Source organism: Dasypus novemcinctus, chromosome 6, assembly GCF_030445035.2.
Source record: "Dasypus novemcinctus isolate mDasNov1 chromosome 6, mDasNov1.1.hap2, whole genome shotgun sequence".
Classification (NCBI taxonomy): Eukaryota; Metazoa; Chordata; class Mammalia; order Cingulata; family Dasypodidae; genus Dasypus; species Dasypus novemcinctus.
The window spans coordinates 68,244,443-68,257,579 of NC_080678.1; the positions used below are offsets into that span (position 1 = coordinate 68,244,443).

The following is a 13,137-nucleotide window of genomic DNA, read 5'->3' on the forward strand; positions in this document are numbered from 1 at the left end:
CCACACGTGGCAAGTTCTCCCTCTCCTGGGTCTGCTCTTCTGGTTTCTGCTAACTTCTGGCTTCTTCCACTTTCTTGCTTCTCTGACTGTGTTTGAATTTCCTCTTTATACAGCTTCCAGGAATAGGGATTAAGACCCACTGTGATTCAATTTGGCCACACCTTAACTAATAACATCTTCAAAAGAACCTATTTACAAATGTTCTCATAAAATTGGAAGATCTGTGCTTTCTAGACCCACAATGGATGGTCTGCCTTTTTCTGTGCTGTAAACTTACCAACATGGATTACTAGTGAGAAAGGCCCATCTTTCCTTGGGCTGGCCTCCCTCTTCCTTGGTCAGGAGAGATTCTCGAATAGCATTGGACACAAACCATGATTTGTCCCTAGCACCTGTAGCTGCTAAAAACAGGCTCATTAAGTAACTGCTCCCCAGAGAACTAAAAGCTATAAATAGTCTGAGAACCCTGCATGTGAGGGTCTTGGCAAATTTCCATCTACATTGGAGAACTGCCCACCCTCCCTACCCTGTTCAGGCTTAAAGGGTCATAGCTCCACAAACATTTTGTGGAAAAATTCTTGTCTCTCCTGAAAAGCTGCTGGCCCAACCCTCCTTGCCCTCCACACCTTGGCCCCCACTTAGGTCTGCTTTAGGGGACAGAGGAAAAATAACACTGGTCTGGAAGTTAGAATACAACAGCTACAACTTACTGATGGTCTACCATGTGTCAGGCTATTTGCTAAGCACTCTATCTACATTAGTTTATTTAAACCTCACCACAACCATAGCAGGTTGTGTTATACAGCATCTTGCAACTCAAACTGTGGTACTTGGACCAAAAGCATCCATCTCACCTGGCCGCTTGTCAGAGATGCAGAGTCTTAGGCCCCATCCAGACCTAGAAAACCAGATTCTACATTTTAAGAAGATCCCAGGTTATTAGTGTGCATATTATACTTGGAGTAGCACTGATGTAGCTCACAAATAGCTGAATCATCAATCTTACTTAGAATTGGTTTTCCTACCTGAAAAAAATGAGAAATCACTGATAATCTCTTCCACTTATTGAGTACATTGCCTTTACTCCTCACAACAATCCTGAAAAGCTGGTAGTCCGATTCCCATCTTGCAAATCAGGAAACCAAGGCCTGGGCCGTTCAACAGCTTGCCCCTTTGTGTAACAGTATGCAAGCAGCAGAGCCAGGATGCAAACTTTCCCTGCATGAAACAAAGATACTGCTTTTCTTTCTCTACCGGACACCTCTCCCAGATGATCTCTGAGATCCTTCTTGCTCTATGAATCTGTCCATCCTTTAGTTAACATCAGACTTGACCCACTTTCTGACCCTACAGTCCCATTAACCAGAGGTGTCTACTGGCCTCCCAGTAGTCAGCACGGAACAATCCCTTGTTCTTGCTCAGCTGCTCACCTGCCTTGGTGCATCCCATCCCTGCACACACACACCCTCTCCCCTGCCCCTGTGAGGTCCTAGGCTTTTCAGACCTCAGACCAGTGGTCTGCTGATGAGCTGGCCTGTCACATGCTTTCTGGAGTGTTTTGCCACTGATTGCTGGTTACTACCACTCCCAATAACACCTGTTTCTCCACAGATGAAGAAGACCCAACCTCACTTGAAAAATGTCCTAGGAAAGGGCCTCCCCTTTCCCATCCTTTTATTTAAGAGTAGTTCCTCATTAAATCTAAAAGGTCAGAATCAATTCAGTACATTTTCTCATAACACTTGACCCAATCCTGGTGAAGGGAAAATACTAACACATTTGAAGAATCTACCCAACCCTTTTGTTTTATAGTGGAGCATTAAAATGGTGAAGTCCATTGATTAATTCTCATGTTAGGAAGGTATTGGTAATGATTACCCTAAGACCCTTGAAATGACATCTCATTACATCCTGCACTCTTTTATTTTTTTTTAATCATTCAACAGAAATCTGTAAGATGGCCTTGTTCGCTAGGAAACATGATGGAATTTTAAAGGCTTGAAGAGGAGACAAAGTGAAAGAAGGACAAACAGACAGAAAGAAATATAGGAGGAAAGAGAAAATGCAGAAAGAATTTTGGATCAGTTTTCACCAACACGGAAAGGGCAGAGCATGTTGAAATTTTTCCATGGTAACGGTAAAAATTAGCTACAGTTCGAGGTTACTTCAAGGCTCAGTAACTTACCAAAGTCAGTAAGTACTAGAACTGATATTCAAAGATGGACCTAAAACCTACACCCTTCACCCTGATGCTACAGGAACGGGCAGCTGTCTCTTTGCTACAAACTTCCATCAGTGCCTAAGGTTGACAGCTTAAACATGGCCATGCTAGCCCCAAAATGCAGAAACAGCAGTGAGGTTCTGAGTGGAAGAGGTTTAATTTGGGATAGTTGGACTGAAAAGGCAACATTTCCTCTTATCTTGGACTTATATGTTGTCCTGGATGCTTTGGGAATAAAAGTTGATCCTGGCCTGATTCCTGCCCTTCCCCCCTAGAAAAACAGAAGGTTCTATAGTTCCACACTAGTTGGTTTCTCATTATGTTGACAGTCAGAGCCATCTTCATCCAATTTATTGCTACATTAGTCCCAAACCTGGCGAGGGAAATACATTAACTTTTAATAACATGCCTTTGATGACTTGTGGAAATCAGTCTTTGCCAGCTTCCGCCTTACATTTATCCTTGTGAATAAGGGAGTCATGGGAGAAAATGGGAAATTAAACCTAGTGTTCTTCTGCAGCTGGGGGTAAGAAAGGAATTTGGAATTCATGGGAAAACAAAAAATACCTAGAAATATGATTATCCATCCACTGGAAGAATTTGGTAGTAAGGACTTATTAACAGGTTCATGGTACTGCCTATACTTTTTCTCAAAATCCTGGCAATAGTACAAACTAGCAACAGGGAACAGGAAGGAACTTATTTACAAGAATTTCTTTGGGAGTTACTCTTCCTGATGACAGCCCTGCTTTCTGAGGTGGAGAGCAATTTAGGTTTTATTCAGTGCTATAATAAATCTGAAATTAATTCAGAATCTAATCACAAATAGAGCCTTGAGAATAAAAAACAGGCAAATCGAACCAATTTTTAATCAATGCCATTATCATCACCATCAACAAATGTTTATTGAGCATCTAGGACCCTAGATGGTGGGAACACAAACAAGCCTGAGACTAGCTTCCCGCTCTGAAGGGACTTCAACAGACAGAAAAATAACAACACACATTACAATTCACCAAAGATAAAAGGCATTACAGGAAATAGGCTGGGGCACTGAAGGGAAGCCAAAAAGAGGAGGTGACATGGGCAGGTGCAGAGGTTGGAATTTGGAGAGGATGTCATCATGGAAAGAAGGGTGATCTGTGGGTATTCTGAGGTTCATGCTGGGGGTGGTGAGACAGAAGCCTGGAGAGAGGGCCAGTTTGTAGAGGGGGCATGTCAAGAAGATGTCACTTTCATCTTTCGGCAGTGGGGAATCATGGACTGTCCTGGAACTAAAGAGTATTTATACAGAGTGCATTTTAGGGAAGATGTCTGGTAACTTGAGTAGGATACAAGAGGGAGAGCTTGGGGAGAGAAAACTCTTTAGGAAATGTTCCCAGGGTAAGGTAAGGCAGATAGAGGCTTTGGGAGTAGCTTATGGGAATATAAAATAAAGGACCACTGTAGATGCCCACAAAAAGAAATAAGAAAGACATAATTCCCTTCTATATTCCTCTAAAAATTATCTGCAATTTCCCACTAATCTTCCTAGCCATAATAATGAAACAGAGAGACCAGATTGAAATATTTCATTTTTCTCTCACTAATCCTACACTAAAATAAATTTCCTTTGATTTTACTTTCCTCCTGTGGTTTTTTGTTTTGGTTTGGTTTGGTGTTTTTTGCTTATGTTTTTCAATTCTTGTTTTACTCTATTTGAAAATAGGTTTTATTTTAAGCAATCCCATTTTTTTCACAAAGAGACTTTGTGAAGATTATAAAACGATAATATCGGTCAAGTGTTTAGTGCTCCTCTAAAGAAAGATGTTGGCTAATGTGAAAGTAACATCAGGCAGTGGGGTTGGTTTGCTGCCCCGGGCTTTATTCTTTTAATTAGCTTTGGAATAACTGTGGCCTCTGAAGGGTGATTAACTCTCCCACACAATAGCAAAGCCAAAACCATTAGAGTTGGATGTTCCCAAGTTATGAATGGGTTGTGTTCTAGAAACATGTGAATTTGTCACTTGAAAGTCAAGCCAAACTTTCCCACAGAGGAAAAAAATGTTCCATAGAACAGGCACCCTGATGGCCAGGGGTTACTCTGCCCTGCTGTGCACCAGACATTGTTCCAAGACCATTGTGTGGATTTTACCACTCATTCCTCACAGCAAATTCTGAAAAGTTGGTGTTATTATTATTCCTATTTTCCTGAGGAGGAAACTAATATCCACTGTGAGTAAATAACTTACCTAAGATTGCACAGCTAAGTGGCAGGGCCAAGGTATCCAGTCTCATGCTTGTAACCCTGCCTTCCCTGTGAAGAATCGAGATTCCTAGCAGGGCTGGGACTTGCCTTGGGTGCAAAATTGCTGGGGCCACCAAAAAGCTCAGTAGCCAGCCCCAAGATGCCTATTAACCTGCAGTAAAGCTGACCTAAAGTACTCTTACGACAAGAATACGTGGCCGGTATGGGCCAGCGCGTACCCAGCTACCTATAGCAGTGGTTCTCAAACATCCATTCAGAGCAGAGCCACTTGAAGGTATTTGTAAAATTCAGATTCCCGGCCCCCACCCCAAGAAATTAAGATTCAGTAGGCCTGGGGTAGTGCTACCTAACCTTCTCCTTATAGCTGACTTATCACCCTTAACACCTCTGCCTGGCTTCTTGCCTGAGATGGTGAGTGGAGATTTGGATTGGGGATGCGCTCTCGGCCTGAGAGCACAGGTACTCAGTGGGAAAGCAGAGAAGGGGAGAGGAGAAATCAGGGACAGGCTGCTTCTGGGGCAGCGTAACCAGGTTGGCTCTGAAGGGCAGCTCTGTTTGTATACAGAAATATGTTAGAAAACCATTCAGAATTAGCCAAGCTGGAATGTCATTATAGAGCACCATTTTTAAGAGATGCCACTCACTATTATGACAAAACATACTCTATACACTGATTAAATGCAATCTTCAGATCAAATTTAAACACGTGTTTATGTGTACCTATTTACTTATTTATATCAGTGTTTAATTCCCATTCTTCTGAGTTAATACCACTGAGGAAATACCAAGAAAGAGGAAGGAAAGGATATGGATTTAATATTTAGTGATCAGTAGTCCTATGTCATTACATATTGGTATATAAAATATACTATATCACTGTATGGTTACTCCCCTGGACCAAGCTCCTCTAGGACAGCACCCTGTCTGTGCAGCTCACCACTGTACTGCCAGGGCCCAGCACTGCATCTGGCACATAAGTTGTAGCTGCCCAGTGCATATTCATGTAATATACAATGGAATGTAATTGAATGCTGAATTCCATCATAGCAATTCAAACAGTTCATGTAAAAAGACTGAAAAATAGAAAAATAAATACAGTCTAGATGATAAGGGAAGTCTTGAAAAGGAAGTGAGACTTTCCCTGAGCTTCAAAGGATTCTAAGACCAAGGAAAGCTTCCCTCCCTTCCTCTTCTGTTTCCTCCTCTTCTCTTCTTTCTATCTTCATCTACTCCTATGGCTTCTAAATGGCAATAATTCCCAAATTTATATTTCTATCCCTCAGTTCTCTCCAGAAACCCAGATTCATCTCATATATCCAGCAATGTACTTGACATTCTCATGAGGAGTTCACCCAAAACTGAACTCTTTATATGCTCCACCACCTTGACTACTGTCAACACTATCCCTTCCAAATCTCCCCCATTTCCACAATCTTCGAGTTACTTAGGCCAAAAACCTTGCAGTCATCCTGACTCTGCTCTTTCTCTTAGCTCCCACTCCCAAAAGTGGATCTCGAGGCTTCCATCTTCATAACATACCCAGAATCTGATCACATATCACTAATACAGACATCCTCTGCGAGGATATATGCTCTAACCTCTTGTTGGCTTTTTTTCCCACTCCTGCCCTTTCTCTATATAGCTGTCAGGGGAAGTCTATAAATGTCCACAGGATCTCAGGAATATTCTACTCAAATTCCTCCACTGGTATCTCACCTCACTCAATGCAGAGGAAAACTCAATGTCTTTGCCATCACCCCACATGATCTCATAGGCCTGTCTTCTATTCCCTGTGCACTGGATGACATCAAGCCACCCCGGCCTCTTTACTAGTCACTGGAACTCTCCACGCACAATCCTCCCTCACCATCATTGAATTTTCTATTCCTTCTACCAGGGAGATTCCTCCAGATATCCCTTCACGTTTTTCAAGTCTTTGCTCAAACTTCCCTGACCACACTATTTAAACTAACTCATCACTCACCTCCACTACTCTCTACACCTTACCCCCACTTTCACCATCTAATACTTACATATTTATTCATATAAAATAATTCCACGAGAGCAGGGATTTCATTATATTGACTGCTGTGTCCCCAGCAACAAGAACAAGGTTTGGTATATGATAGATCCTCAGTTAATATTTGTTTATATAAATGAATATAGGATTCAGATTGGTGGAGAAAAAAAAGATAAATATTGTAGCAAGTGTCCCATAGAATGGGACTATAAATACTATAAATGATATGGGGAGCAGTTGGGGAAGAACATGTCTAGAATATGGTAGAAAGTTCACAAATTAATCCCTAGTTGGAACCAGTTGAATTTAGCATGGAGCTCTACTGAGATGTATTGAGATAAATACAGTCTAGATTATCACGGAAGATTATTATAAGAGATATATCTTAAACAGAAAGAAAGGGAAATTAGCAAAATAGTAATAATAATCACCTCTGGTACGTGAGACTATGGGTGATTTGTTATCTTCCTTTTACCTTTATGTGTTTTTCAAATTTCCATTATATATGAGTTAACTTTGCAAGGAGAAGAAAACAGAACTTTTAAAGTTGATTTTTTAAAATGTACTGAAAACCAAATTCAAATGGAAAGTCATTATTCTTTGCAGAAAATATGGCTATTTATTTTAAGCAGTGACAGGAAGAGTTGTAAGAGGGAAAGGAAAATTTGAGGATCTCTCTGAGTAGGTGACATTCAAGCTAAAACCTTAATGAGAAGTTGAGCTGGCCATGAAAATATCTGGGGGGAGAATTTTCCATGCAGAGAAAATAACAAGAACAAAGGCCTGGAGTAGAATGAACTTGAAGTGCTTGCAGATCTTATGGTCAGTGAGCACAGGGAGTGATGGTGAGAGATGAAGGTGAAGAGGTTAACAGGGGCAGATCACGTAGGGGCTTGCATGCAGTAGTAGCATATTTGCACATTATTCTCAGTGCAGTGGGAAGCCATGGAGAATTTCGGAGGAGGTATACAATCTGATTTACATTCTCTTCTGCTGTGTGAGTAATGAATGGGGGTGGAGCGCAAAAATAGAAGCAGGAATGACGTTAATAAGGTTAGTACATAAACCTAAAAAGATGGGTTTTGTCTGGTTTAATAAGAGTGAAAATGAAGAGAAGTGGAAAGTGATGAGAAATATTTTAATAGAAGAGCTAACCAGACTTGTGAGTGGATTGATTGTAGGAGGTAAAGAAAAAAGAGAAATGAAGGAAATTACTGCCAAGACATATGGAATCTATCCTAAATGACCAATAGTTTCTGGAGGCATATGGATTATTGTTGCACTTAGAGCATGGAAACCCCCACAGTACTTCTCCAAGGATGCTACACCCCAAAGAGAGAAGTGTCAGTTACTCATTGTCATCAGTTGCCCACTGGGTACTAAAACACTGCTGGGTGGCGCTATTGAACCTAGTGTAAAAGAAAAAGAAGGGATGAGTCTTTTTCTCTTGGCGTTGTGAACTTAAAGGCAAGGAAGGACAAAAACAAAGATATATTTAAGCCCAATTTCTCCACATGCTTGAGCTCTGATATGAACACACAGGCTGATTAACTCAAAAGGCTGAAGCACTTACTGCAAGTTCATCGAGAATTGCAGCTCTAGTAAATTACTCTCAAAAATGCAACTCATAGTTTATAATTACAAGATCAAGAAATGATCACAGTTAAAATTTTTAATGCATAAATGGATGTCAGTTTCACATGCCTATCTTTAGCCTTCATCTTTATATAATGGTATGTCACACTAAATGACAGGACCATCAGTCTATTTTATTCTAGAACTAGATTTACCCAGCACCAAAAAAGGCAAGTCCATCTGAATGATGGACTAAATTTTCCCTTGTCACAATGGTGTTTTGAATTCTGGAATATAGCTAGAGCAAAGGGAAATAGAAGAAATTTGCCCTCTATAGAAGCTACCTACGGAAAATTTGCCATCAAAAAACAGCAACAGCAAAGGTAGAATTGGAAGGATTTCTGATAATTTAGGTGTCATCTACAAGCTTGTTATATAAAAGCATGAATTCCGAAAAAAAATAAACGAGAAAACTTAGGTGATTATGACATTGTTTCCAAACTAAAAAACATTCAAGTACTGATAATTCATTAGATCCTTGGAAATTTTACTTATGCCCATGATAAAACCAGATAATGAAAATAATTATCAAATTTAGCAGATTTTCAAATTCTATGCAATTTACTTTCAATGACTCCCAAAAGGCTTCACCAAGTGGCTAATCAGCTCATAACTTACCCCTTCTCCCCTCATGGCTGAAATATGATCATTAATTTTATCTTTCACTCACTACAATGAAGAATAAGAATTTATCAATGTGTTCAATTGTTGACGAGCCTAGAAGCCAGGGTATGAATGGTATCTGGAGGAGTTCCTTCCTTCCTAAAACATGGGCATAATATAGACTTCTAGGGCAAGATGATCTATGAAGTCCAGTCTTCTCACATCTGGGGGCTGCTACCAAAGGAAAATTGTTAATAACCATACCATTATCTCTCAGGATCATCATTAAGAACATAGGAGCTGGAGTCAGATATTGAATTTTAAACCCAGCTTTCCACATACTTACTGTAGAACCACGGGCATACAAATGTAAGCTTCCTCAAAAGTAAAATGGGAATTATAAAACCCAACCCAGGCAGCGGACTTGGCCCAGTGGTTAGGGCAGCCATCTACCACAAGGGAGGTCCACAGTTCAAACCCCAGGCCTCCTTGACCTGTGTGGAGCTGGTCCATTCGCAGTGCTGATGCGCGCAAGGAGAGCCGTGCCATGCAGGGGTATCCCCCGCGTAGGGGAGCCCCACGTGCAAGGAGTGCGCTCCGTAAAGAGAGCCGTCCAGCGCGAAAGAAAGTGCAGCCTGCCCAGGAATGGTGCCATACACACAGAGAGCTGACACAAGATGACGCAACAAAAAAACCACAGATACCCGTGCGGCTGACAACAATAGAAGCGGACAAAGAAGACGCAGCAAATAGATACAGAGAACAGACAACAGGGGTAGGGGGGAAGGGGAGAGAAATAAATAAAAATAAATAAATGTCTTAAAAAAAAAAAACCCAACCCACAGAGATTAAGTGAGGTAATGTATCAAGTGTGGGGCACAAATGTCTGCCACATAACAAATGTTCTAAATCTGCGTACAGACATTATTCAAGAAACCCTCAGACTCTCTGTGGCGCTGACTAGTACTACCGTCTTCTCCAGGCTACTGCAGTTCTTAAGATGGGCTCACTTCCCATTCCCTCATTAATGCCTTCCTTTTTTTCAACAATTGTTTCTTGAGCAGTTACTCATGATAGGTGCTGGACCAGGCGATAAAGACAGAGCCACAAACAAGATAAGTTCTCTGCTCTTACCATGTTATAATCTATAAAATGGGATATTTGTTTTGGTGTGAGAAATGTAGGCTCTAATTAGATTTTCAAATCCAGCTTAGATGGTAACCTGGACTTAAAAGTAGGGAAGACCTTCTCGTGGATGGTACACTCAATTGCAAATAGAAGGGGACACAGGAGTGGTGCAGGCAGAAGGTGGCAGCTCCGGCAACCTGCGAGGCCGGGCTGCCATCTCCTCCTGCCGCAGCAGGAACGAGCGTGTCCGAGACGGTGGTGGCACGTTGGCTGTACCAGACCCAAGAGGAAGAAGGCAGGCAAGTTCGCAGGGTGCGAGGGGCGACTGGCTGCCGGGTTCAGGAGCAAGACTCAGCAGCAGTCAGAGAGGAAATTACCCAGCCCTCCTCCAGGACCTGGCGGAGGAAACAGTTCGTGGCTGGTACAGAGATCCCATCAACATGGAGGGCCTGCTGCTGTCAAAAATAAGGATTGATTTAGAAGATAATGTATGATGTGTCCATGAGAAAAGCTCTGAAAGTGAAGAGACCTCATTTTGATATAGCACTGGTTTATTTAACTCAAAATTCATGGATCTTGTCAGTGCTGCTCCTGGAAATATTCTTGACTTAAACAAGATTGTAACAAAATTGAGAGTAGAGAAAATGAAGAGTATATGACATTGCCAATGTCTTAGATGGAATTGACCAAGTTGGAAATAAATATCTAAGAACCATATTCAGTGGGTAGAATCTGGTCTTATCGATTCTGGAGCAATACCCCAGTTTAAGAAGCTACAGGAGGAACTCTATGACTTAACAATCGAAGATGCTTTGGATGAGTTAATTAAGAATTATGCTAAAATAAAAGACTAGCATATGTGATGCATCAAGGTATTCATAGCATTCAAGCCTTCCATGAAAACAGATTGTAATAGGAGAAAGGAAGAAGTAGAGTATTTCAGGCAGAAAAAATCAACATGAGCAAAAGCCCATGAGTGAAAGATACTGTACAGCATTCTCAGTAGTAAAAGTGCAAGAAGGACAGAAAAGATGATTCTGGAGAGATAGCAGAGTCCAGTCATAAGAATGCCTATTGCTTTTTATCTGCCCAGCAACCATCCACCTCCCTCTTCCCCTACCCCTCTACCCAAATGATTTTCATCAGAACTGCCACGTTTTCACCAGACCCCACTCCCTCTCTACAGTTGACGGTCCAGGAGCAGGCATCGAACCAAGCTGGGCCAATGATCGCCTTCCGAGGATTGTTGATCTTTGAAGTTAGGATGATAGTGTTATTCTTTCTTTGAGTCATAAACTCAGAACCTATTGTTATCAGAGCTGGTGGTCAGTGTCTAGGTTCTTGGCCCCATCATGAGAAAGAATTCAAGGATGAGCCACAATTAATTAGGCAGACAGAAAATTCATTGGGGGGGGTAAAGCAAGAGAAGAGAAATACACCCCCTCAGACATGGAGGCAGTCATCCTCAAGGAAGAGAAATGTGAGCTCTGCCCTGGGGTTCCCTGGTTTATGGGGTACAGGACTGCAGGGACTGTGATGATTGGTGTATTTGAGACAAAGCAGGGGTACTCTGTTGGGTGATCAGATTCTCTTAGGGGGTTAGGGGTTGCTGTCTGGTGGTGCTTTGCTTCTGGCTGCTATCCAGGAGCTCTGCAGGACATATTGACTGGTAGTGACTGGTCTCTGCTCATTGTCCATGAAGCGTGAGGTATCTGAATGTAGGTGGGGGGGGGGGCTCCTTCTGCCCCTCCCCTCTTTCTGGCCCTGTAAGGATGTTGCTGGCTGCCTTTTGATAACGCAGCTCTTGGGTGTGTGCAGAAAGCCCCTTCCTAACTTGCCTGTGGGGGTCAGCAGGCTGATGTGAGCCAGCAGGCCATTGCCTCAGTTTCTGTTTGTGTGGCTTTTATTAGGTTTTCTGCTCTCTTCCTTCTTATGTCTCTATTCTATCCTGCTCAGCAGCAGCTGCAGCAATGTTTTATGCCATGTGAAGAAAGTCAGTCTATAGCAAGAAAAAATTGTGCTGAATCACAGAGAGAATCAGAAAGGAGAGGCAGGAACTGAACCCTGATTGTCTTTTAGTTCCTTTTCCAGCCTTTACTTCCTAAGGTCCAGTGGCAACTCTGTCTTTCATGTGACTTACTTTTCCCCAAAACACCCCAATATCCTTCCTACATTTTTTTTTTTTGCTTAAGCTAGTTTGATTTGGGATTTCATCACTAGCAATCAAAAGAAGATTTTAAGATATAAACAACAATTTAAGAAACTAAAAATACTGATATAAGTGTTTCTTAAGTCTGATTTTCCTTAGTTCTCTACGTCAAAGCAATGTCTCTTCTTGTATAAAGTAGGTTGATATGTCTTGTTCAGTAATGGAAGAAAGATAATTGGAGGAATTTGTCCTCCAGCTTGACCCATAAGAACAAGGGTAGAGACCAGAACCAATCTCTATTCTCTATTCCCTGAGAAAGTTTCTTATGGCCAAGTATATTAGTTTGGGTAAGGCTAGCAATTAAACTGTTTCTTTCATTAGCTGTGTGTTTGATGTATGACCTGGTTATGAGAAACAGTGACTATTGATTGAAAGGCTCTCTCTAACAAGTTGTACAGTCTTAATGTCAGTCATGAATTTATAAACTTTGAAAAATGAGTTGTTAGGAAAAGATTGGGAAATACTTCCTGAGAGCTTGAAAGTCTTGATAGGTCGTTTATTTTTATTAAATATACAGAACCTTGATTATTGAATTTGCCTTACTTTTGTTGCCCTAATTTTACAAATAGAGATCTGTGAAAATTAACTTTCCTGGGACTACTGATGCTTAATGTATGTAGAAGTTTTAATTAACTTGACTATAAAAGTGTGGAAATGGATGGAGTTGATGGTAACACATCACAGTGAGTAGCAGCTGGTTTATATATGGGATTGTGGCTGAAAAAGGTAGCTATAAATGCCAATTGATAGAAAGCTAGAGAATAATCCAGTGACTGAATAACACAGTGAACCCAGAGGTGGATGAGAATTGTGGTTAACAGTACAAATGCAAGAATGTCCTGTGAACTAGAACAGATATACATCGCTCTTGTAGGGTGGTGGGAAAGTGGAGAAGCATGGGAAAAAATACAATTAATGTAGCCTATGGACTATAGTTAACAGCAATACTGTAATATTCTTGCATCAATGCCAAAGATGCACTGTGTTAACAATAAGAGGGTATGGAAAAATATGCCAAATGTATGCTAGGGACCATAGTTAGTGATAATATTCTGATGATATTATCTCATAAT

General features: G+C 41.2%; 1 pseudogene; it reads left to right on the forward strand.

The window, feature by feature from the left end:
• The first annotated feature begins 7,528 nt into the window (after positions 1-7,528).
• LOC101417709 (transcription factor E2F6 pseudogene) lies at positions 7,529-10,781 on the forward strand (annotated as a pseudogene).
• Positions 10,782-13,137: the final 2,356 nt, after the last annotated feature.